The sequence below is a fragment of the Neofelis nebulosa genome, chromosome 9 (assembly GCF_028018385.1).
Source record: "Neofelis nebulosa isolate mNeoNeb1 chromosome 9, mNeoNeb1.pri, whole genome shotgun sequence".
Lineage (NCBI taxonomy): Eukaryota > Metazoa > Chordata > Mammalia > Carnivora > Felidae > Neofelis > Neofelis nebulosa.
In genome coordinates this window covers 116,146,012-116,172,206 of record NC_080790.1, presented here as the reverse complement: position 1 = coordinate 116,172,206, position 26,195 = coordinate 116,146,012, and the positions used below count along the sequence as shown (strand labels likewise).

Genomic DNA, 26,195 nt, shown 5'->3' with positions numbered 1-26,195 from the left:
ACATTAAAAAAAAAAAAAAAAATGATGGTCGGGGGGAATCACCAAAATATCTTTGTGGTAGCGATGAGATGAAAGCTGGCAAAGCTTCCATAAGCAGCCTGGAGAGTTTGATCCACCTGAAGCTTTTCACCCTCTTTGTCACCAATAACATAAGGGACCTATTTTTTACATTTGCAGTACATTTCTGTCTAGTTATAAGTTCATCTACAAACACAGGTAACAGGTGGATCTGCAAGACGCAACTGCCCCAAAATGGACAAGCCTGCACTTTCTAAGAAAGGGAAAAAAGTTTGAATGGTGGTTGACCACCTCATCAAACAATCATGTATCTGCCTTTTTATAGAGCATTTGGAAAGTTCACTGAAATGAAAGGTGTGATCACTTTAAAGGCATCTATTAACGCTGAACAAATAAATACTGAATGTTGCTGTTGTTCGTAAAATTTATTCCAACATTCAAAAACACCTGAAGAGATAAATATCTTTGGTCTTGTTTAAAGCAAAGATCTGACAAAACAATTTTGTGGACTTCTGGTCTGACCAGAAATTTATAAAGACTCTGCAAAATATTACATATAGCATGATTCCATTTGTGCCAAACACTGCACATTTATGTATTACAGATGTGTATGTAAAGGTATCCAAAAAAGTCTGGAAATACCCACAAACTTTCAGTGATGAGGTGAAAGGGAATTTTTACTTTTTACTCTATTTGATACAAATTTCTTGTAAGAATGTCTTGTATTACTTTTGTAGAATACTTTTCAAAAATTTTACCGTCAAAGCAGAATACTATAAAATGATCATTCATCCAACATAGCTGAGAAAGTGTGTCAGTTTACATATGGCTGTGGAGTTAGGACTTGGGTTCAGGTCTTGTCTCTTCTACATAATCAGAGAAGACAGGCCCTGAGTGAGTCAATTCATCATCCATTCAGTCTTTTTTCCTCAACTATAAACTGTAGATGGTAATACCGCTCAATTCACAGGATGTTTTGAGCACTGAATAATGTATGTGAAATCCCCATATAAACTATGATTTTTCGGGGTGCCTGGGTGGCTCATTTGGTTGAGTGTCCCAACTCTTGATTTTGGCTTAGATCATAATCCCAGGGTCATGGGATCAAGTCCCACGTAGGGCTCCACATTGACTATGGAGCCTGCTTGAGATTCTCTCTCCCACTCGCACACTCCCTCTAAAATAAATTTTTAGGGGCACCTGGGTGGCTCAGTTGGTTGAACGTCTGACTTTGGCTCAGGTCATGATCTCTCAGTTCGTGGGTTCGAGCCCTGCATCAGGCTCTGTGCTGACAGCTCAGAGCCTGGAGCCTGCTTTGGATTCTGTGTCTCCCTCTCTCGCTGCCACTCCCCTGCTTGCACTCTGTCTCTCTCAAAATAAATAAACATTAAATAAAATTTAAAAAAATAAAAAAATAAAATAAGTAAATAAATTTTTTAAAAATTACTATGATTTTTCAATTTCTGTATGTATTACAAGTATGCTCTAAAATACAATGCAAAATACTATATAGTTAAAGCTTTCTTCAGATATTCACAATGTACTTTATACAAAGTATATGTATAAATTACTGTATACAAGTCATCGACCTTCTAAGGTCATTATAGCTACAATCATTTTACACAGAGTAACAGACACAGAAACTGTGGTAGACTAGAGTAAATCTATACAAAGTCTAATAAATTTCAATCATAAATCTTTCAAAGAAATACCCAGGAACTTTCTCAATAAATAAATTCCTAATATTTTACTTCCTTGTTGAATAAGTCTCACAAAAATAGAAGTCTGTACAATCTAAATGCTAAATAAGGAGCTTTATAAGTATTCAACTGACAAAGAGAATTTATCTGTTCCCTCTACATCACTCCAAAGGCCATGTTAGATCCAATCTCTATTTTCATTCACCATGTTGTTTACATATCCTACTGCCTACTCAACATCTTTAGTTGGATAGTTAACAGATATCTCACATACAAAATGTCCCAACAAATTCTTGGTCCACCATTCTATCCCAAACCTACCTGGGGTTCCTAACATTGCCCCAATCTTCTTTAAATCAGCAAATTAGCAACTTAAGCCAATAATCTTAGAGTCACCACTGACACACAACCTCCCCCCATGTCCAATCCACTGAGGCAAATCTTATCAGCCATACCTTCAAAATATCCTGAATCCAACTATCTCTCCTTACTTCAACTGTTAACATTCTAGTCCAAACCCACCAACCTCCCTTCTCTTGGCCTACAGCAGTAACTTCTTAATTCACATTCTTGCTTCTGCTCTTGCTCTGTGAAGAATGTTTTCCCCAAGAGCAGAGTGATCTCTTTAAAAGGTAAAGGGGATAATGTCACTGTCCAAAACCCCTCAAAGGCTTCCCGTCTCATTTAGAAAATCCAAAATCCTTTTATGACTCTTAAGGTCCTCTATGGTCTGGCCCTGTTTACCTCCCCGAGATCAGCTGCTACCACTGTCACCCCTATTCAATGTGCTCTGGTCTTACTAGCCTCCTTGCTGTTTTGTGAATGCATCAAGCATGCTCTCACCTCAGGGTACTGATACTTGCTATTCCCTTTGTCCAGACTCCTCCCCTCCCAGATGTCCACATGGCTAGCTTACTTCCTTCATTTCCTTCAGATTTTTGCTCAAATGGCACTTCATCAGAAGTCTTTCTCAACCACTGATAGCACTCCCTATCACCCTCTTCTATCTAACACACCTTTTAATACTTTACCGCTACCTAACTAAACAAGTGGGTATAAAATATATTTTTAATCACATTAAATTTCAAGATCTGTGATGGCTTCACTTTGTTCACTACTGCATCCCTCGGACCTCGTACAAAGAAGAGGCTCGGCAAATGTTAAAAGACTGGTGAGGGGGCACCTGAGTGGCTCAACTAAGCATCTGATTCTCCGTTTCAGCTCAGGTCATGATCTCACGGTTCATGGGGTTGAGACCTACGTGGAGAACCTTACTGACAGTGCGGAGCCTGCTTGGGAATCTGTCTCCCCCCCCCCTCTACCCCTCTCCCACTTGCTCTCTCAAAATAAATAAATAAACTTAAAAAAAAAAAAAAGACTGGTGAAAATGTAGAACAAATGGAATTCTTACAGACTGCTGATGCAAGTATAAACTGATACAACAACTCTGGAAAACTTTTTGGCAGTTATCTACTAAAGCTAAACATACACATCATCAGTGACCCTCCAATTCCACTCCCAACAGAAAGACATACATACATATACCCAGATATAGAAGAATGTTCTTGCAACAGTATTCTTAATAACCCCAAACTGGAAACAATCAAAATATCTATCAACAACAGGATGGACAAACTGTGGTCTATTTTTACAGTGGAATTCTACACAGCAATGAGAAGGAATTATTAACACAAGAACATGTGTCATTATTGTTGAGCAAATGAAGCCAGATAGAGAAGAAAACACAGTATGTGATTATTTATATATCATGTTCATTTTTTCAAAAAACAAAACTGGGGTGCCTGGATGACTCAGTCAGTTAAGCATCTGATACTTGATTTCAGCTCAGGTCATGATGTCATGGTTCATGAGATCGAGGCCCATGTCAGGCTCTGTGCTAACAGCACAGCCTGCTTGCGATTCTCTCCCTCACCCTGTCCCCAACTTGTGCGAGCTCTTTCTCTAAATAAAAAAAAAATAATAAATTAAACAATCAGTAGAACAGAAACATAAAAAAACTGCATAAAAATAGATTAATTAATTAAAAATAATGAATGGTGAAGAGGTCAGGATATTGGTTACTCTGGGGGAGAGGGAAGGACAGTAACTTGCAGGTGAGAGATGAGCTTCTCAAGTAGTTGCTGTTAATGTTCTATTTCTTTTTTTATTTTTTTTATTTTTTTTTTTTTAATTTTTTTTTTCAACGTTTTTTATTTATTTTTGGGACAGAGAGAGACAGAGCATGAACGGGGGAGGGGCAGAGAGAGAGGGAGACACAGAATCGGAAACAGGCTCCAGGCTCCGAGCCATCAGCCCAGAGCCTGACGCGGGGCTCGAACTCACGGACCGCGAGATCGTGACCTGGCTGAAGTCGGATGCTTAACCGACTGTGCCACCCAGGCGCCCCTCTATTTCTTTTTTTAAAAAATAGGTTTGATGAGTAAAATATTTTTAATGTGTGTGAAAGTCTTTTGAAACTTTTTTTTTAATTTACATCCAAGTTAGTTAGTATATAGTGTTAATGTTCTATTTCTTGATCTGGATAGCACTTACATAAGTATGATCAGTTTGTGAAAATTCATTGAGCTGTACATTTATGATTTTTTTAAATTTTTTTTAATGTTTTTATTTATTTTTGAGACAGAAAGACAGAGAGACAGAGCATGAGCAGGGGAGGGGGCAGAGAGAGAGGGAGACACAGAATCTGAAGCAGGCTCCAGGCTCTGAGCTGTCAGCCCAGAGCCCGACACGGGGCTCGAACTCACAAACCATGAGATCATGACCTGAGCTGAAGTCGGACCCTTAACCGACTGAGCCACCCAGGCGCCCCATATGATTTATTTATTTTTTTTAATAAAAACCTTGCATAGGGGCACTCAGTGTGGCTCACTCAGTCAAGCATCCAAACCCTTGGTTTTGGCTCCGTTCATGATCTTATGGTTCACAGGTTCGAGCTCCACATCAGGCTCCATGCTGACAGTGCAGAGCCTGCTTGGGATTCTCTCTCTCCCTCTCCCTCCCTCTGGCCCTCCCCTGATCTCTCTCTCCCTTTCTCTCAAAATAAATAGATAAACTTTAAAAAATTATTTAGAAATTTTGCATAAAGAGAGAAAAATTACAGGAAAAGATAAACACTGTCAAGCAATCTTCTAAACAGCTATTTCAACTAATATTTCATTTATCTTTTACACATCCTTCTATTAATAGCTACAGCAAAATTATTTTTTTATTAAAAAATTATTTTCAGGGTGCCTGGGTGGCTGTAAGTTACATGTCTAACTCTTGATTTCAGCTCAGGTCATGAGATTGAACCCCGTGTCCAGTTCTGAGCTGACAGTTCAGCCAACTTGGGATTCTCCTTCTGCCCCTCCCCACTCAAGCGCTCTCTCAAAAATGAATAAACTTTAATTATTTTTAATTTTTTTAACGTTTATTCATTTTTGAGACAGAAACAGAGCGTGAGCAGGGGAGGGGCAGAGAGAGAGGGAGACACAGAATCTGAAAGCAGGCTCCAGGCTCTGAGCTGTCAGCACAGAGCCCAATGTGAGGCACGAACCCAGGAAGCACGAGATCATGACCTGAGTTGAAGTCAGATGCTTAGCCGACTGAGCCACCCAGGCACCCCTTTATTTTTTTTTTTAAGTTTACTTATTTTGAGCGAGGCAGTGAGGGAGAAAGTGAGGGAGGGACGGGGGAGAGAATCCTAAGCAGGTTCTGCCCTATCAGCACAGAGCCCAACGCAGGACTCGATCTTACCATGAGATCACGACCTGAGCCAAAATCAAGAGTCGGATGCTCAACCAACTGAGTCACCCAGGTACCCCTAAAATGAATAAACTTAAAAAAATTATTTTCATTTAAAATATAACTCATGATTAAGTGAATTATAAAGCCACGTCTTCAGTCACCTATAAACTAGAATCCACGTGTTGAGAAAACAAACCCAAAGATGCTTTCTCAATATGCCATACTGTCTATTTAGATACAAGAACCTATTTAAATAAGAAAAATTTACTCATCTGTTACTGACAGATCTTTCCACAAAAGTTTCTTTTTTAAAATATCATCGGGGCGCCTGGGTGGCTCAGTCGGTTAAGCGGCCGACTTCGGCCCAGGTCACGATCTTGCGGTACGTGAGTTCAAGCCCCGCGTCAGGCTCTGTGCTGACAGCTCAGAGCCTGGAGCCTGTTTCAGATTCTGTGTCTCCCTCTCTCTGTGACCCTCCCCCATTCGTGCTCTGTCTCTCTCTGTCTCAAAAATAAATAAACATTAAAAAAATTAAAAAATAAATAAATAAAATAAAATATCATCATTCAGGATAAATTTAATAAAACCTAAAGCCTTCTTTTCCTCCTTAATCTGTGGGATCAAAATCAATCTGTCATGTTCTAATATTTATTATTTTTTTTTAATTTTTTTTTTCAACATTTTTTATTTATTTTTGGGACAGAGAGAGACAGAGCATGAACGGGGGAGGGGCAGAGAGAGAGGGAGACACCGAATCGGAAACAGGCTCCAGGCTCCGAGCCATCAGCCCAGAGCCTGACGCGGGGCTCGAACTCACGGACCGCGAGATCGTGACCTGGCTGAAGTCGGACGCTTAACCGACTGCGCCACCCAGGCGCCCCATGTCATGTTCTAATATTTAATTCGCATGGGTTGTCTGCCTGTTTTCCCTGGAATCAAGAAGGTTCACATATAAACAGGATTGATCTGGCAAATGAATAAACCTACAAAGAGATCCTTTTCCTAAAACAAGTTTGTACTCCACACTCAGCTAATCTCTCACACAATAAATTAACTTCAGCAGCATCCAAGCTTAAAAGCTAGTCAACCAATTAAACCCTAATGGGATACCCATTTTCCATTTTTGATAGAAGTTTAAATAAACCCCTCTTGGTTTATAAAACCCTATCAACCATCCAGATAATCCTGTCACATTTAGTTACAAATTGGCATTTATGAATATGGGCTATAATCAAAAAAGCTTTGATCACTGCGTATTATAGCCTTCACTGCCACAACCAACATGTACTTTTAAAAATTGGGTAATTTTAAGGGGCGCCTGGGTGGCTCAGTCGGTCAAGCATCCGACTTCAGCTCAGGTCATGATCTCACAGTCTGTGAGTTCGAGCCCCGCGTCGGGCTCTGTGCTGACAGCTTGGAGCCTGTAGCCTGCTTTGGATTCTGTGTCTCCCTCTCTCTGACCCTCCCCTGTTCATGCTGTGTCTCTGTCTCAAAAATAAATAAACATTTAAAAAAAATTTTTAATAAATCAATAAATAAAAATTGGGGAATCTTGGGGTGCCTGGCTGGCTCAGGCACTAGAGCATGGAATTCTTGATCTTGGGGTTGTGAGTTCGAGCCCCATGGTGGGTGTAGAGATTACTTAAAAAAAAAAAAAAAATCTTAAGAAATTTTTAAAAACCCTAGAATTTCAATTGCTTTAAAAAATAGAAATGAGGGAGATACCACCTCACACCTGTCAGAATGGCTAACATTAACAACTCAGGCAACAACAGATGTTGGAGAGGATGCGGAGAAAGAGGATCTCTTGTGCATTGCTGGTGGGAATGCAAACTGGTGCAGCCACTCTGGAAACCAGTATGGAGGTTCCTCAACAAAATTAAAAATAGAACTACCCTATGACCCAGCAATTGCACTACTAGGTATTTATCCAAGGGATACAGGTGTGCTGTTTCCAAGCGACACATGCACCCCCATGTTTATAGCAGCACTATCCACAATAGCCAAAGTATGGAAAGAGCCCAAATGTCCATCGATGGATGAATGGATAAAGAAGATATGGTATATATATATATATATATATATATATATATATACACACACACACACACACACACACACACACACACACACACAATGGAGTATTACTCGGCAATCAAAAGAATGAAATCTTGCCATTTGCAACTATGTGGATGGAACTAGAGGGTATTATGCTAAGTGAAATTAGTCAGAGAAAGACAAACATCATATGACTTCACTCATATGAAGACACAGAACAGATGGGGGGTGCCTGGGTGGCTCAGTCAGTTAAGCGTCCAACTTCAGCTCAGGTCCATGATCTCACGGTTCGTGGGTTCGAGCCCCGCATCGGGCTCTGCGCAGACAGCTTGGAGCCTGGAGCCTGCTTTGGATCCTGTGTCTCCCTCTCTCTCTGCTCCTCCCCCGCTCATGCTCTGTCTCTCTCTCTGTCTCTCCTTCAAAAATAAATAAAAACATAAAAAAAAAAATTAAAAAGACACAGAACAGATGAACACAATTGAAGGGAAGCAAAAATAATATAAATACAGGGAGGGGGTTGGGGCGACTGGGTGGCTCAGTTGATTGAGCACCCGACTTCGGCTCAGGTCATGATCTCACAGTTTGTGAGTTTGAGCCCCACATTGGGCTGTGTGCTGACAGCTCGGAGCCTGGGGCCTGCTTTGGATTCTGTGTCTCCCTCTCTCTGCCCCTCCCCTGCTCACTCTCTGTCTCTCAAAAATAAATAAACATTTAAAAAAAAACAAGAAAGAGTCCCACACTCCACCAACTGAGCCAGCCGCCTGCCTCAAGATTTACTGTCTTTTAATTCATGGAAGCAGAGATTGTGGAATGAGAAGAACCTCAAAGACCCTTTATCTTTTGCCTTTTCTGTATCTAGAGCATTACTTCTCAAAAAGTCTGTGTACCCATTATGTGCACATAATAGGGGCTCAAACTGAGTTCAAGGACACAGAGGCAGCTAAAGCAGAGCATCATCCCATCACTGTCTATGTTTTTGTGCTGATAAAAGGCAGTTTCATAAAAGTGAGAAGAAGCTGACTTATTAACACAAGCACAAAGTTTATAACCAACAATAACTGAAAATAACATAAGGCCAGAGTTCCTCAGGAAAAGCTGATCAGCAAGTTGACAATATGAGTTAGTAATGTTCGCTGTCAAAAGATGCACCATATGTCAGAAGTATTTACAGGGTACCAAGTTCCATCTCAACTTTTCCTTAATGCTAGAATATAAAGGAATGTAATCCTACCAGCATCACTGAATATAAAGTGATGGCAGGAGGGAAAGGACAGAAACTGTTTCAAACGGGGCGCCTGTGGCTCAGTTGGTTAAACATCTGACTTCAGCTCAGGTCATGATCTCACTGCTCCTAGATTCAAGCCCCACGTTGGGCTCAGTGTAGACTGCTCAGAGCCTGGAGCCTGCTTTGGATTCTGTGTCTCCATCTCTCTCTGTCCCTCCCCCCACCCCTTTCTCTCAAAACTAAATAAACATTAAAAAAAGAAAAGAAAAGAAAGAAAGAAATTGTTCCAAACAATGGCTGTTAACCAGGAAGAAATGGTGGAGAATCCCCTGGGAGGCTATTTCCAAAAACCACCAGGACATCCTTCCAAAGAATGGATCAAGATATGAGTGCCCTATTGATATTCTAATAACTCCCATAGTAATTCTGATCACACCACCAATCCACCCATCCTGACTCTCACCCCAAGGAAAACCAGTGTCCCAGTCATCTAGAACCAGAGGCTTAAAACAAAAGCTTACAAGAGTCTGTATAGAGTTGGAGAAACTGTTTAATCAGTCAGCCAAACCGTTGTACAATTTATTTCCTATTCTTTAAAACCAGAAGTAAACAAAACAAAACAAAAAACTGAAAGGTTTAGCAACAGCTATATAATTCCTGAAATTCTGAGCTGTATTATTCTTTTTCTTCTTCCTTGAGTCTTTCTTTTTTCTTTAAGTAACCTCTACCCACAATGTGGGGCTTGAACTCACGACCCCCAGATCCAGCATCACATGCTCTACGGACTGAACCAGCTTGGAGCAGCCTCCTTAACTTGCAGTCTCCTTAACTTCTTTTATGTTAAACCACTCACTAAAACACTCAACATCCTAGTCAGTAGGTCAGACCTCAGTATTTCATGCTAATGACAATCTGTCGGCAGTATTAATGTGCAGTACAACCATCTATAGCAATTCTCCCAGAAAGACTTTTTGTAGCTGTTAATATGGTAAGTTTACAGCACTAAGCAAGATGTCACCATCAGTGTCAATGTAACAGGTGACTCTTTAATGCCCCTAACCTAGGGATAAATTCTTTAGCCTAACATTCAGTTTTCCACAGTTCTGCCTCAACCTGCCTACACTCCTCTCCTTTACTCATTAAGTATCTTGCACCGTCCACGCTGGACGTCTTTTCTTATTCCAAGAGTTGATAACTAAAGCAATCTGCCACCCCACCCCCTTCAAACCTTGCCCATAGCCTGTTTCAGTAAAGGCTGTTGCTGACAAGTTCTACACTAAAAAAAGGAGGAATGGGCGCCTGGGTTGCTCAGTCAGTTGTTAAAGTGTCTGACTTTGGCTCAGGTCATGACCTCATGGTTCCTGGGTTCAAGCCCCCCATCAGGTTCTAGGCTGACAGCTTGGAGCCTGCTTCGGATTCTGTGTCTCCCTCTCTCTCTGTCCCTCTCCTGCTTGCACTCTATCTCTCTCAAAAGTAAACATTAGGGGCGCCTGGGAGGCGCAGTCGGTTAAGCGTCCGACTTCAGCCAGGTCACGATCTCGCGGTCTGTGAGTTCGAGCCCCGCGTCAGGCTCTGGGCTGATGGCTCAGAGCCTGGAGCCTGTTTCCGATTCTGTCTCCCTCTCTCTCTGCCCCTCCCCCGTTCATGCCATGTCTCTCTCTGTCCCAAAAATGAATAAAAAACGTTGAAAAAAAAAATTTTTTTAAATAAACATTAAACATTAAAATAAATAAATAAGAAGGAGGATATGTGACAGAGACCATATGTCCCATAAAGCCTAACATATTTATTCGGCCCTTTATAGAAAGTTTGCCAACTCCTGGCTTATTCCATCTCTCAGGACCTGAAATGATTTCCTTTATCCCATTTCTCCATATCTACCAATCCAAGATCCATCAAAATGCAGCTATTTAGTGAAGCCTTTCTTGCTACACCTTCAATGATACATGCTCTTCCTCTTTTAAATTTATCTCCTCTACCTCTCCCTTAGCATAAGGTATCTCTTTTGGAATTACAGGGCTGGTTTCCAAACCCAAAATACAGATGAAAGGTCTGATAAGAAGGCTACTGCATTAACCTAATTATTTTGCTGCTTCCTGTCTTGCTCCTTTGAATCCATCTTCATACGACCACCAGAATACTCTAGAACGCTATATTACCCATGTCATTCCCTCATCCTTTCTATTGCTCTCCACTAGCTATAGAATAAAATCCCAGCATAAAACCCTGACCCCTCCCTGCTTCTCTAATCTTCTGCTATTCTTCCCCTAGTACTTTATTTTCCAATAACATAACTGCTTTTAGTACCCCCCAAAACCCAGCCCATTCCTAACTTCCCCCATCTCCTACACCTTCACGTGAGTACAGAAAGTGTATACTATCTCCAGGGAGTAATTTAGCAACATCCATCAAAATTACACAAAGTGGGGGTGGATGGGTGGCCCAGCCGGTTAAGTGTGCGACTCTTGATTTCTGCTTAAGTCATGATCTCTGGGCTGAGGGATGGAGCCCCTTGTTAGGCTGAGTGTGGAGCCCGCTTAAGATTCATTCATTCATTCTCTCTCTCTCTCTCTCTCTCTCCCTCCCTCCCTCCCTCCCTCCCTCCCCACCCCCTGGCCCTCTTGTGCTCACTCTCTAAAAAATAAAAAAAATTTTAAAAAAGAGCAGCAGTCTGGTTGTCTCAATGGGTAGAGCACGTGACTCTTGATCACAGGGTCCTAACTTCAAGCCCCACACTGGGCATAAAGCAGCTTATTCTACAAAAAAAAAAAAAAAAAAAAAAAAAAAAAGGGCAGGGGCACCTGGGTGGCTCAGTAGGTTGAGTTTCCAACTCTTTTTTTTTTTTTTTTAACGTTTATTTATTTTTGAGACAGAGAGAGGCAGAGCATGAACAGGGGAGGGGCAGAGAGAGGGGGAGACACAGAATCTGAAACAGGCTCCAGGCTCTGAGCAGTCAGCACAGAGCCCGACGTGGGGCTCGAACTCACGGACTGTGAGATCATGACCTGAGCCTAAGTCAGACGCCCAACTGACCGAGCCACCCAGGCGCCCCCCAACTCTGGATTTCAGCTCAAGTCATGGTCTTCAGGGATGTGGGATTGAGCCACGTGACTGACTCTGTGTCTGGCTCTGTGCTGGGCATGCAATCTACTAGAGACTCTCTCTCCTTCTGCTCTTTGCTCATGTGCTCTCCCTCTCTCTAAAATAAAAATAAATAAATAAATAAATAAATAAATAAACCACCCCATTTACACATCTGGCGGGAAAAAGGGGAGAGGAATTTAATTACCTCACTATTTACTCTCAATGTGGTTCAGCACTTCTTCAAATCAAGACATTTCAGTGAAACCTCCTAACAACTGCTGGGTTTAAACCTCTCTATGGAGGTTTTACCGAGACGGCATGTGTTCGCAGAAACCATTCTTTCTCGTCTATCAGTATTGGAGAACTTTGCTGCTATGGTCACAAGGCAGGGGCTTCTCTTCCTAAGGAACCAATAGCAGTTGACAGCGCTCACTCCTGTAGTCACTGTTACTTGATTTTCATTCATCTAGTTCCTTCCTTCTCTTCTCTCCATACCAAACCCTCCAGAAGGGCAACTATAGCTCTCTCCTACAAACAGATTTGAAAAATTGGAACACAAAAATTCCTTCTTTGAAGTTTCAAAAGCAAATCACTCAGTAGCAAATCACTCTGCCTTTAAAAAAAAAAAATGAATTTTCACTACCTGCCAAAACCAACAAGTCAGCATCTACAAATTACTAGGTCCAGATGAAATTTAAGAACTATTTACCTGAAAAAAAAATAAAATTAAAAATTAAAAACTATTCATCTAGAGTCAGGAAAACACTCCATTGCTGAGAATCAATCAAATATTCTCCCAAAAGGTGAACAAAAATACTGAAATTTATTTGAAACTAAGAAATTAAAGTTATTCTGAAATTTTACCAAGACAGAAGCACCAAGAAAACAATGAAACCATACAACATAAATTGTTTTTTCACCTAAGTCTGGCATTACATGATAAATTTGTTCCTAAAAGTACACATCTCATTTCTATTACATTGAATTGCATTTTAAATGATTGAAGAGCTACCCCAGGGTAACTTTTCAATACAATACACAACCATATACCCCCACTATACAGACGACAACAATCTGGAAATAAACAGGTTTACCAACTGAACTCCACTTGGTTGGTATTTCACAGAAACATGGATTAACAATTCTGAAGCCACTTTCTGTATATTCTAAGATTGGGGAATAAGTAATGTTGTAGATTGTGTGAGGCAGGTTTATTATCCCTTAGCAAGAGAAGAGACTTAAAAATACAAAAAAGAGAAAGAATAAATGAACTTTTAGGGGTGCCTGGGTGGCTCAGTTGGTTGAACATCAACTCTTGGTTTTGGCTCAGGTCATGATCTCATGGTTCACGGGTTCGAGCCCCACATCGGGCTGTGTGCTGACGGCACGAAGCCTGCTTGGGATTCTGTCTCCCTCTCTCTCTGCCCCTCCCCTGCTCGCTCTCTATCTTTCTCTCAAAAATAAATAAATAAACATTAAAAAAAAAAGAACAAATGAACTTTTGGTATTGGAGGCATGAGTATAAACTCATGACTTTTATTATATATAGATATAAGTAGAGACAAAGTGAGGTGGGTGTGTATATGTATATGCATATGTATGTATACGAATACATTTCCTAGCTCTGTCCATTAAAAGAATCTAGAAGCAATCCTATCACATAGCAATAAGCACACATAGCACCCAGATCTTGATTTCAAAATAATTTTCTCCATTAACAGGAATTATGAGAGAAACATCTTGGAGAAATAGCTGATTCCAAGGCTCAGGTAGAAAGAGAAGATAATAATAATAATAAATATATATTGTTAAATAATACATATATATATATATATATATTTTTTTTTTTTTTTTTTTTTTTCCCAAAAAAAGGAAAGAAGATAAGCCTGGATTACCTTTTTGTGCCAGAAAGTAAAGTAGTAGCCCAAGAATGTTAGAAACCTGTCCAAAGGATACAAGAAGTAGCTTGAAGGGGCTCCTACTGGGATAATGTGAACACAATAAACAACAGATTATAACCTACTGAATAAAATAAGAATCTTTATCAATATATATAAGAAGTATGGCTAAGAAAATGCTCTGGGGGCGCCTGGGTGGCTCAGTTGGTTAAGCGACTGGCTCTTTATTTCAGCTCACATCACAATCTCACAGTTTGTGGGTTCAAGCACTGTCAGTGCAGAGCCTGCAGAGCCTGCTTGGGATTCTCTCTCCTCCTCTCTCTCTCTGCCCCTCCCCCACTCACACGGGTTTTTGTGTACTTCTTTCTCTCTCAAAAAAAATAAACTTAGGGGCGCCTGGGTGGCTCAGTCAGTTAAGCGGCTGACTTCGGCTCAGGTCATGATCTCACGGTCTGTGAGTTCGAGCCCCGCGTTGGGCTCCGTGCTGACAGCTCAGAGCCTGGGGCCTGTTTCAGATTCTGTGTCTCCCTCTCTCTGACCCTCCCCTGTTCATGCTCTGTCTCCCCCTGTCTCAAAAATAAATAAAAAATGTTAAAAAATAAATAAATAAATAAACTTAAAAAAAAAAAGAAAATGCTATGTATAATATTAAATAGTAACTGAAGAAAAACTAATAGGAATACATAATCATGGGGGTACACGGGTGCCTCAGTCAACTGAGCGGCCAGTTTCAGCTCAGGTCATGATCTCACAGTTTGTGACATCTCATTTTGCTGTCAGCACAGAGCCCACTTCGGAACCTCTGTCTGCCTCTCTGCACTTACCCCACTCATGCATGTGTGTGTTCTCTCTCTCTCTCTCTGTCTCTCAAAAATAAACAAACATTAAAAAAAATTTCTTTAATTATTTCTTGATTTGATATGTGTATTGTAGTTATGTAAGAATGTCCTAGTTTACTGGAAATATACATTATATTATTTGGGGTAAAGTAATATGCAATATAAATGGAATCATAATATAGAAAAGTAGTAAAACACTGACATCTGGAGAATCAGGGTGAAGAGCATATAGGAACATTAATATTACTCTTGCACTTTTTCATTAAGTTTGAAACTATGTCAAAATACGAAGTTAAAGGCGCCTGGCTGACTCAGTGGGTAGAGCATGTGCACTCTTGAACTGAGGGTTGTGAGTTCAAGCTCCATGCTGGGTACAGTTTTCTTAAAAATAAAATAAAATGCAGCCAGGAGGAGGTCAAACTTTCACTCTCCGCAGACAACATGATACTCTATATGGAAAACCCAAAAGATTCCACCAAAAAACTGCTAGGATCCATGAATTCAGGAAACTTGCAGAAAATAAAATCAATGCAAAGAAATCGGTTGCATTCCTATACACCAATAATGAAGCAACAGAAAGAGAAATCAAGGAATCGATCCCACTTACAATTGCACCAAAAGCCATAAAATACCTAGGAATAAATCTAACCAAACAGGTGAAAAATCTATACACTGAAAACTATAGAAAGCTTATGAAAGAAATTGAGAAAGACAGAAAAAAATGGAAAAAGATTCCATGCTCCAGGATAGGAAGAACAAATATTGTTAAAATGTAAATACTACCCAAAGTAATCTACATATTCAATGCAATACCTATCAAAACAACACCAGCATTCTTCACAGAGCTAGAACAAAGAATCCTAAAATTTGTATGGAACCAGAAAAGACCCCAAATAGCCAAAGCAATCTTGAAAAAGAAAACCAAAGCAGGAAGCATCACAAACCCTGACTTCAAGTTGTATTACAAAGCTGTAATCAAGACAGTATGGTACTGGCACAAAAACAGACACTCAGATTAATGGAACAGAATACAGAACCGAGAAATGGATCCACAAACGTATGGCCAACTAATCTTTGACAAAGCAGGAAAGAATATCCAATGAAATAAAGACAGTCTCTTCAGCAAGCGGTGCTGGGAAAACTGGACAGCGACATGCAGAAAAATGAACCTGGACCACTTTCTTACACCATACATAAAAATAAACTCAAAATGGATAAAAGACCTAAACGTAAGACAGGAAGCCATCAAAACCCTCAAGGAGAAAGCAGGCAAAAACCTCTTTGACCTTGGCCGCAGCAACTTCTTCCTCAACATGTCTCCGGAGTCAAGGGAAACCAAAGCAACAACGAACTATGGGGACCTCCTCAAAATAAAATGCTTCTTGGGGCGCCTGGGTGGCTCAGTCGGTTAAGGGTCTGACTTCAGCTCAGGTCATGATCTTGCGGTCCGTGAGTTCGAGCCCCACGTCGGGCTCTGTGCTGACAGCTCAGATCCTGGAGCTTGTTTCCAATTCTGTGTCTCCCTCTCTCTCTGACCCTCCCCCGTTCACACTCTGTCTCAAAAATAAATAAACGTTAAAAAAAAAAAAAAAAGCTTCTGCACAGTGAAGGAAACAATAAGCAAAACTAAAAGGCAACCGACAGAATATGAGAAGATATTTGCAAACGACATATCAGATGAAGGGTTAGTACCCAAAATCTATAAAGAACTTATCAAACTCAACACCCAAAAAACAAACGATGCAATGAAGAAATGAGCAAAAGACATGAATAGACACCTCTCCAAAGAAGACATCCAGATGGCCAACCAACACATGAAAAAATACTCAATATCACTCATCATCAGGGAAATACAAATCAAAACCACGATGAGATACCACCTCACACCTGTCAGAATGGCTAACATTAACAACTCGGGCAACAACAGATGTTGGCGAGGATGCAGAGAAACATGATCTCTTTGCACTGCTGGTGGGAATGCAAACTGGTGCAGCCACTCTGGAAAACAGTACGGAGGTTCCCAACAAAATTAAAAATAGAACTACCCTACGACCCAGCAATTGCACTACTAGATATTTATCCCAGGGATACAGGTATGCTGTTTCCAAGCGACACATGCACCCCAATGTTTATAGCAGCACTGTCAACAATAGCCAAAGTATGGAAAGAGCCCAAATGTCCATCCATGAATGGATAAAGATGCGGTATATACATACAAAGGAGTATTACTCGGCAATCAAAAAGAATGAAATCTTGCCATTTGCAACTATGTGGATGGAACTAGAGGGTATTATGCTAAGCGAAATTAGTCACTCAGAGAAAGACAAATATCCTTTGACTTCACTCATATGAGGACTTTAAGAAACAGAACAGATGAACATAAGGGAAGGGGAGCAAAAATAATATAACAGGGAGGGTGACAAAAACAGAGGAGACTCTTAAATATGGAAAACAAACAGAGGGTTATTGGAGGGGTTGCGAGAAGGGGGAGGGGCTAAATGGGTAAGGGGCATTAAAGAATCTACTCCTCAAATCATTGTTGCACTATATGCTAACTAACTTGGATATAAATTTAAAAAATAAATTAAATAAAAATACCGGATAAATAAATAAATAAATAAAATACAATAAAATGAGGCATTTGGTTGGCTTAGCCGATAGAGCATACAACTCTTGATCTAGGGGTTGTGATTTCAAGCCTCATACTGGGTACAGAGATTACTTAAAAATAAAATCTCAAAAATAAATAAAATAAAATAAAATAAAATAAAATAAAATAAGACAAGACAAGACAAGACAAGACAAGACAAGACAAGACAACAACAATCACTTAGCCAGACCAACCCACCAAGAGAAAACTGAGGTGAAGCTTACAAAATCTGGAGCTACTGAACTCTAAGCAGTTCTAGGAGGCTAGAGAATGAATGCCTGAGGAACTAAAACATCACCTCTTCCCTTCCTGTTCCCCTCACCACTCAGAACTTCCCTCTCCTAAACCATCTCCACCTTTAATCTCAGCCACAAAGAGGGCTTGCTTTATGCCTGCCTTCTCCCTGCAAGGTTGGCTCCACTTCTCTAGAAAGAAACAAAAATCAAAGACATAACCACTTTCTCAAAATTAAGGACCAAAAAACCTAGTCATATTTTTGGTAGAGAAAAATGTCACTGGTATTTTAGATTTTATAGAGAGGGGAGGCAGAGAACAGGTAGTCATAAGGAGACTGTAAACTAGCTAAAAAATACATGGGAATTAGAGGAAACTGTATAATTAGTGTAGCTCTAGGGATTTAAGGTAAAAATGAATAAATTTCTGCTGGTGAATGTCTGTTCTCACGTGGCTTCCAAAAATTAAAAGCAGGCATGACCTCTGCAAGGAGATGGCTAAGTTAACAAAGGAATAAGAGAAACATTTGTAAGAGAGGAAAAGGTCAAAGTAGTGTGTCAAGGGAGCTGTGCTATGCCTGGTATTAACATTTCACTTGAGCTGCTGGAGAGGTCAGATTACATATTTGTCGCCATCAGCTAATTTAATTGAAAGGTCTAGCCGACTCCAAGGCTATAAATTCAGACAGAAGGATACCTAGCTCTGGGTTATTCTAAATTTTACTTTGATTTCTGCATTTAATTATGGCAATACAAAATAGAAGGACAGAGTCAAATCTTAAGGAGACACGTTCCAAAGAAAAGGTTCACTGCATAAATCCATGAACTATATTGGATGATCCACATTTGACAGCTCTTCACAGGGCCATGCAAAATTACTATGGACATTTCTTGGGCTTTTGATGTTCACTGCCATCATCTGTTTCACTGCTAAGACCAGGAAACATATGGGATGAATTGGTAAAGGATGCTGAGAGTTTCTGTTGCTTTTTTTTTTTTTTTCTTTCAATCAGGATACCTCTGAACAAGACCAAGACCTAGTACAGTAGTCGTCTTTAAATCATATTCCAATTCCTAGGGCATTTTTAAATAAGAGAAGATGGTAGGCAAAGAAAGTTGCAGAAGATAGATGATGGGAGATCATTTTCAGGGAACACTGGGGTCCAAGGAACACATGTTTAAAAACCTCTAGTCTAGTTGGCAAAAAGCAGAAGCCATGTGATAGTAAAAAACAGTGGATTTTGGACTCAGATCTCAATGTAAAATGAATAAACTCAACACCAGGATTGAACTAAGTTTGAACAGTGCATCTGCTACTGATTAACTGTGTGACCTTGGGCAATTTATTTAAGTTCTCTGAGTCTTATTTCCTTATCTGCGAAACAGAGATATTGACTCCCTCCCAAGGTTGTTCCAAGAATTACATGAGATGACTTAAGTGAAAAGCACCCAGCAGAAAATTTAGCAAAGAACCCTTTTTAAAAGAAGACTTAAAAGTCAGATTCAGGGGCACCTGAGTAGCTCAGTTGGTTATGTGCCCGACTTCCACTGAGGTCATTATCTCAAGGTTCATGGTTTCAAGCCCTGCGTCAGGCTCTGTGCTGACATCTCAGAGCCTGGAGTCTGCTTCAGATTCTGTGTCTCCCTCTCTCTCTCTGACACTCCCCCACTCATGCTCTGTCTCTTTCTGTCTCTCAAAAATAAATAAACGTTAAAAAAAAAAAAAAAAGTCAGATTCAGGGGCACCTAGGTGGCTCAGTTAAGCGTCAGACTTCAGATCAGGTCATGATCTCATGGTTCGTGGGTTCAAGCCCTGCATCAGGCTCTGTGCTGACAGCTCAGAGCCTAGAGCCTGCTTCGGATTCTGTGTCTCCCTCTCTCTCTGACCCTCCCCCGCTTGGATGCGCACATGCTCGCTCTCTGTCTCTCAAAAATAAATAAACTTAAAAAAAAAAAGTCAGATTCATTCAGTCAATATATCTGCAATGGACTCATTTCACAAGTTTAATTTATGGTACCCCAGCCCCTATAATTTCAGATAGCCTCAAGGCCTTCAAGGGTCCAGAGACAGAAACCAGAGACAAAGGCAAAAAGCTACTTAACCAGCCATAATAAAACCCAGAGACAGGATCTGTCACATGTACATATACTGGCTCATATTGCACATGGGGCCAGTTAGTATAGCGACAGTGAGGCCCCTCTTCTTGGTAATCTTACCAGAGTAGAAAAAATAACCAGGGAGAGATTGTCCCTCATTAGCCTTCAAGCTTTCAGGAATTGAAGTAAATCTTTACAATTCAGTGACTGCTTTCTATAATATGAGGCTCAAAACAGTACTCTAACACTAAGGAAAGAGGATAAAACTGGCAGGTGAGAAATCTTTTTACACCTCTTTCCTCCTTTTTTTTCCTTATCCTTATCCTTTCCTTAGCCTGGAACTTATTAGTATATTAACCCATCTTTTTTTTTTTAATTTTTTTTTCAACGTTTTTTATTTATTTTTGGGACAGAGAGAGACAGAGCATAAACGGGGGAGGGGCAGAGAGAGAGGGAGACACAGAATCGGAAACAGGCTCCAGGCTCCGAGCCATCAGCCCAGAGCCTGACGCGGGGCTCGAACTCACAGACCGCGAGATCGTGACCTGGCTGAAGTCGGACGCTTAACCCATCTTGTTCCTAGTGCTGCATTTGTTCATTGGACACTATCTTTTAAATGATCTTTTCTGCCTAAAAGCATTTTTTAATTCAAATAACTAATCATAAAGTCTAGATTTGCATGTCCCACGACAGGCTCAAGAACAAGCTTAAAGTCGATCTTTGCTTACTTTTAGAATCTATTTGTATGCAGGAAAGCCAACAGGTTCCAAACCAGCACAAATGCATTCAACAGTCAAAGATGAAGACAGAACTCAAGTGAAGAAGTCCCAACTCTCCAATTAACCAAAGTCAATAACCCTCTCAAAACAACTGAAATCAAAGGATAACCTTGTTCCTAATAGGAAAACCTATACCCAATTCGAACACTAGGACTCACTGAAATTCCACACAAGGACTCACTGAAATATCAACTCTAAATTAACATCCAGATAGCAAGTAACTAAGTAAAGTTTTGTAGCAATATTATTACTCTAAAAGCCTTCAGCTCACTTTGACTCTGCCATGGGATAGAGGTGAGAGATGAGGCAACAAAGGTTCTGAACATCACCCTCAAAAAGGGGAGAAACAACCAGAAAAAGTTCTGTAGTGCAGTAATATTTAGATATCTGTAAGTACTGCTTCCCTTCCCTTATAAGTGCTATATTCTCAGCCTGATGGACTCAGGGCTTGATCTCAAGACTGTGAGATCATGACCTGAGCCAAAACCAAGAGTTGGACACTTAACCAACAAAACCCCCCCAGGTATCCCTTAAATGACTTTTCAAATGTAGGAACTTCACAGTGACCGAGTGTAGGAACAGGGGTTTGATTTTCCCATTCATTGATGGTCAATACATTTTTTTTAAGGTACTCTCTATATCCAAAGTGAGGCTGGAACTCACAACTCAAAAGTCACATGCTCTATCAACTGAGCTAGCCAGATACTCTGAAGGCCAACATATTTTTAAAACATTTTTTTAAATGTTTACTTATTTTTGAGTGATGGAGCGTGAGCAGGGGAGGGGCAGAGAGAGAGAGGAAGACACAGAATTTGAAGCAGACTCTGAGCTGTCAGCACGGAGCCCCGATGTGGGGCTCAAACTCGCAGGTCGTGAGATCATGACCCGAACCGAAGTTGGATGCTTAACTGACTGATCCACCCAGGCACCCCAACACATTTTTTTTAAGTTTATTTATTTATTTTGAGAGAGAGAGAGAGAGAGAGAGCAGGGGAGGGGCAGAGAGAGAGAGGGAGAGTCTGAATCCCAAGCAGGCTCTGCACTGTCAGCACAGAGCTCAACACGGGGCTCAAACTCACAAACCATGAAATCAAGACCTGAGCTAAAGTCAGATGCTTAACCAAGTGAGCCACCCAGATGCCCACTTTTTTTTTTTAAGATTTTTTTTTTTTTTTAAGTAATCTCTACACCAGTATGGGACCTGAACTCACAGTCCCAAGATCAAGAGTTGCAAACTCCATGGACTGAGTCAGTGAGGTGCCCCAGTTAACACATTTTTAAATAACAGTTACTTTAATGTCAACAACTTAGGCTCTGCAGTCAGAAAGATCTAGATTTTAATCTGGGCTTGGTCACTTATTAGTTCTATAATGAGTCAATTTCTTGATTTGTAAAATCAGGACATATACCTACCTAAAAGAGTGGAGGATTAAAAGGCAAAAAGTTTATGACATTTGGCCCAAAATAAACATGGACTATTAGGGATTATTATTATTATTCTTAGGCAAGAATTATCCTCATTTATAGATTAAACAAATGGAGTCTCAGAAGTTAAAAAACTTCCCAGAACTGGGCCTCAAACCCAAAGTCTGCCTCCAAATTTTGCTTTTCCATTACGGATCGACAATGTATGATGATATGCGATCATGCACATCTCTGCCTTTTTTTGGTTTTTTGTTTACTTTTGGGAGAGACAGAGTGCAAGCTGGGGAAGGGCAGAGAGAGAGGGAGACACAGAATCTGAAGTGTCTCTGAGCCATCAGCACAGAGCCCGATGCAGGGCTCAAACCCATGAACTGTGAGACCATGACCTGAGCTGAAGTTGGACACTTAACTGACTGATCCACCCAGGCCCCCTATCTCTGCCTTTTTAAATAGGCTACTAACTGAAATTTAACAGGTCTTGATTGTGTGGTCACACATTATGGTGCTTTTAATTGTATTCTTTTTTTTTTTTTTTTTTCTTATCCAATAGTTTAGGCGAAAAGGGCTAAATGCATCAATGTGGCATAGTACTTAAGGACCACAGGAGAGGATGAGACCCTGTCTCTCATTGTCAGTATGCTTACCTGGGATAGCCTCCCATCTCTCCATCTGATTTGTGGCTTTTTAAATCTGCTTGTGAAGGGGCATCTGGCTGGCTCAACTGGAAGAGCATGCAAATGCTTGATCCTGGGGTCCTGAGTCTGAGCCCCACGTTGGGTATAGAGATTACTTAAACACATAAATAAACTTTAAAATCTGCTTATGAGCTGGGCTCAGACAGGTATCTTTGTTTGGAGAATGTGCAGAATATGAGTGAGCTCTAAGTGAAAGTCTGAGGTGTTATGCTATTAACTAGGTATAAAAGTTTTAATCATAGTCATGGTCCCAGCAAGAAAGATAACACACTCCAGAGTAAGGAGGGTTTAATAACAGGACCAAATAGGTAATAATCACAAGGAATAGCTGTAGTATCCTGGGACTAGTGAGAGCACTTCTAAGCCTGAGGAACAAAGGAAATTAAAACTTTGCAAATCCAAAGGAGTGAGTGGCAGAAAGAACCCTCCTTTCGAGGAATAGCAATCTTCAATCAAGGGACACAGCCAGCCAGAGGCAACACCCATAGGAAGGGAGAAAGGAAATTAAAATTCCCTAACCTTAGATGAGAAGGAAGCTCTTGATGTAGTTCACATAAGTCAGCCTTCCAGGGCAGAGAAAAGGCAACAGATGGAAAGTAGGACCTAGAAGAGCAAATGGAAGGTACCTAATTCAACCTCCAGGAAGTCTTTCAGGTAAACTTTCCCATCTCTTCTTTCATGCTAATGGACAAATGCCAGATAAGGAAAGGGTTACTGAACACGACAATTCTCACCCCTTTTGAATTAGGAAAGGCACAGGGCCTGTCTACCATATTTGTAATCAAGTTTGTTCACTAGCAAGTGTGGTCATTTACCATTCTACTTGTAATTTCACAATTCTTTGAAAGTCCAATAATTTACAGACCTTTCTCCAGCCTTAGGGACTTTCCACTTACCTTGTTAGGCAAAATAAGATCACAAAAATGCAGGAGCTTACATTTAGGAGTTTATATTCTTAGATAACTAAGAAGGCAGAATGAGGTCAAGTGTCACCAGAGAGAAAAGAGCTGCGGTATTGTGGAAAGTTCTGGAATGGGCTTCCTTGCCATCTGGCCCCTGCCAGAACAAGTCCAGCCAGAACTCACTGTTATCCTATCAACAAGGTACACAAAAGCTTCAATCAGGTTCCCTGCAGGTCCAGATCTGGAGAACAACTCACCAAGCACACAAGAGGTCCACCCCTCCTCCTCCTGGAAAAAAAGCCCCTCTTTTTCTTAGGCTGGTCCAAATGTTAACTCCTTATCTGAAACTTACTTGGACCCTCCAAGAACAATTAGTTATGCCAACCCTGTATTCTCAAAAGACTTTGCTTTGAGCACTATCATTATCCACGTACAGGTGCAGGGCCCCTACTAGCCTGTGAGATCCTAAGTCTTCTTTATACCCTCAGGCACAAACTGCACACAGAACACTATGTCAAGCACAGTATGAGTACTCCCATATATTATCATATGCATACCACATACATATTACTGATCATCACAAAACTGTAAATGTGGCAGAGGCTCTCATCAACTCAGTTTTACAGATGAGGAAAATAAAGTGCACAAAAAGGTAAATAACGTGCCCAAAGTCTCAAAGCTAATAGGATTTTGGACCCCAAGATTTCAACCTCAGCACAACTCCAGAACTGAATTTCAACCAACCTCAGAGGTTAAGAAGAAGGTCCCACCACAAGACCAAAGGTCCCCACCCCTAAGATGCCCAGTTATTATTCACCAGCATGTGAAAAAACAACAATTGGAACTTCTACTCACACTTTAGATCATCCTTTTGCAAAAAAGGTCTATTTTTGCATGTTATAAAATGTACCTAACATAGACTACAGTTAATTAGCAATGTAATTGTAACTTAAAACATTTACATGTATGTGCATACTCAAACCTATCTACTAATACAAAGAACATGGAAAAACATTTTAGGCCAATGCTCTAGACTACTCCCCCGCCCCCCTCCAAGGACTCAGAGCTCCTACATTCTCTGCCCGGCACTTCCGTTAAAAACATTAGCCAATCGGGGCGCCTGGGTGGCTCAGTGGGTTAGGCGTCCGACTTCAGCTCAGGTCACGATCTCACGGTCCGTGGGTTCAGACCCCGCGTCGGGCTCTGGGCTGATGGCTCGGAGCCTGGAGCCTGCTGCTGATTCTGTGTGTGTGTCTCTCTCTCTCTGACCCTCCCCCGTTCGTGCTCTGTCTCTCTCTGTCTCAAAAATAAATAAACGTTAAAAAAAAAAAAAAAATCTTATAAAAACATTAGCCAATCAAGCCTATAGGTAAGCTCCTAGAGGCAAGAGTCTGCTTTTATTCATTTTTGTAAGCCCTACACCAGCACAGGGCCTGGAGCTTAGCAGATGGTCAATGCTGAATCTAACTGTATCACGGGAACCTCACAGAAAAAATCCTCTCAATATTTTAATTCAGTTTACTATATGCTTCCAGATTAAAAGAAAAAGTGTATTAAGTATGCTAAGAATGTAATATAGAATTGTCTTAGGAACACTAAAATAAACAAACATATAAAACTTTGTTACATAATAGAACTAAAATTGTACTTTGGGGACATATTTTAAACTAAAAATTGCATGAAAGAGATTTGGACATAAAACATTTAAGTTCAGATTAAAACTCCTTTCATTTCACAGAGATGGTGCATCTTAGACCTAAAGGGTCAGCTCTGCCTCTCTTTCGTTATAAGCTCCAAGAAGAACAGATCAAACTACGAAAAGCAGCGATTTTCGGCTTGACTATGAAGAGGCATTGCTGGATGCATCTACTTTGCATTTCTTCAATCCAGTATCTAATGAGTGTCAAAGAAGAGAGGCTGTGTAAAGTCTCCCTTTTTTGTGAAGGACGTGGGCTCTGGGGCTAGATCACAGGGTTCCTTCTGTTCCTCGGTTTCATCCTCTGCAAAATGGTCATATTGAAATTCTTAACTCTTATTTACACTGTCACCAGGATTAAACGAAGAGAAAACATGCCAAATGGATTTATTGCTTTCCTCATTTACCTGTCTTCCCCTTCCCCAAACAAAACTTAAAGACTGAGTTTGGTCCATCTAGTTTGTTGTTATATTCCCATGGCTGAGAATGGTACTTTTTACTTAATAGATGATTTAAGAAACAGTGAATGAATAGAATGCAAAATGCCTGCTGCTGAAAAAAATGTTGACTATCACTGCTATTGTAACGAGAAGCAATTAAAATTTTATTGTTGCTATTAAGAGACATCAGGATCTCAAAATTCTAGGAGGAACACTAGATAAATGCCGGAATGGAGAAATGGAGGTAAGAAAAACAACTGGATCATAAAGCAGGACTAACCTAAGACAAAAATCGTAAAACAAATACATAACTAGAGCCCAATTTCGGGCTTTTCCGAGTGAGGTTCACCCTGGATGAGATTTATCAGCGATTACAGTAATAACAGCTTTCACGCTTGTGTATGTCCCAGTCTGTGCCAAGCATTCTACTGGCCTCACAAACCCAAGAACCGTGGCGGAGGGGATGGGGGTGGGGATGTGGAAATGCTCTCTACACCCCCATTTTGCAGAATGGAACTGAGGTTAGGAAAGACCCAAGGTCACATCCCCTGAGCCGGGGAGGCAGGATGTGAACCCAGGCAGTCTGATCCCCGAGCCTGCACTCAACAGGCCCCCTCAAAGAGGCCATCCTCGCCTCCCCCACCATCCGCCGCACACCCCTCGAAATTGGGCGTGTGGAATACTCCCCCAGAAACAACACTCAGTGGCC

General features: G+C 40.7%; 1 protein-coding gene across 4 annotated transcripts in view; it reads right to left on the bottom strand.

Annotated features, from left to right (window-relative positions):
• The window catches only part of CBFA2T2 (CBFA2/RUNX1 partner transcriptional co-repressor 2), a 146,233-nt gene that overhangs the window by 119,542 nt on the left and 496 nt on the right, over positions 1 to 26,195 (bottom strand). The window contains exon 2 of one of the 4 annotated variants that reach the window (XM_058685320.1): positions 22,968 to 23,051. The exons of the other annotated variants lie outside the window; for them this stretch is intronic. The gene's annotated coding sequence lies outside the window, so the exon portion shown is untranslated. The remainder of the gene's footprint in view (positions 1 to 22,967; positions 23,052 to 26,195) is intronic. 4 annotated transcript variants of the gene reach the window in all.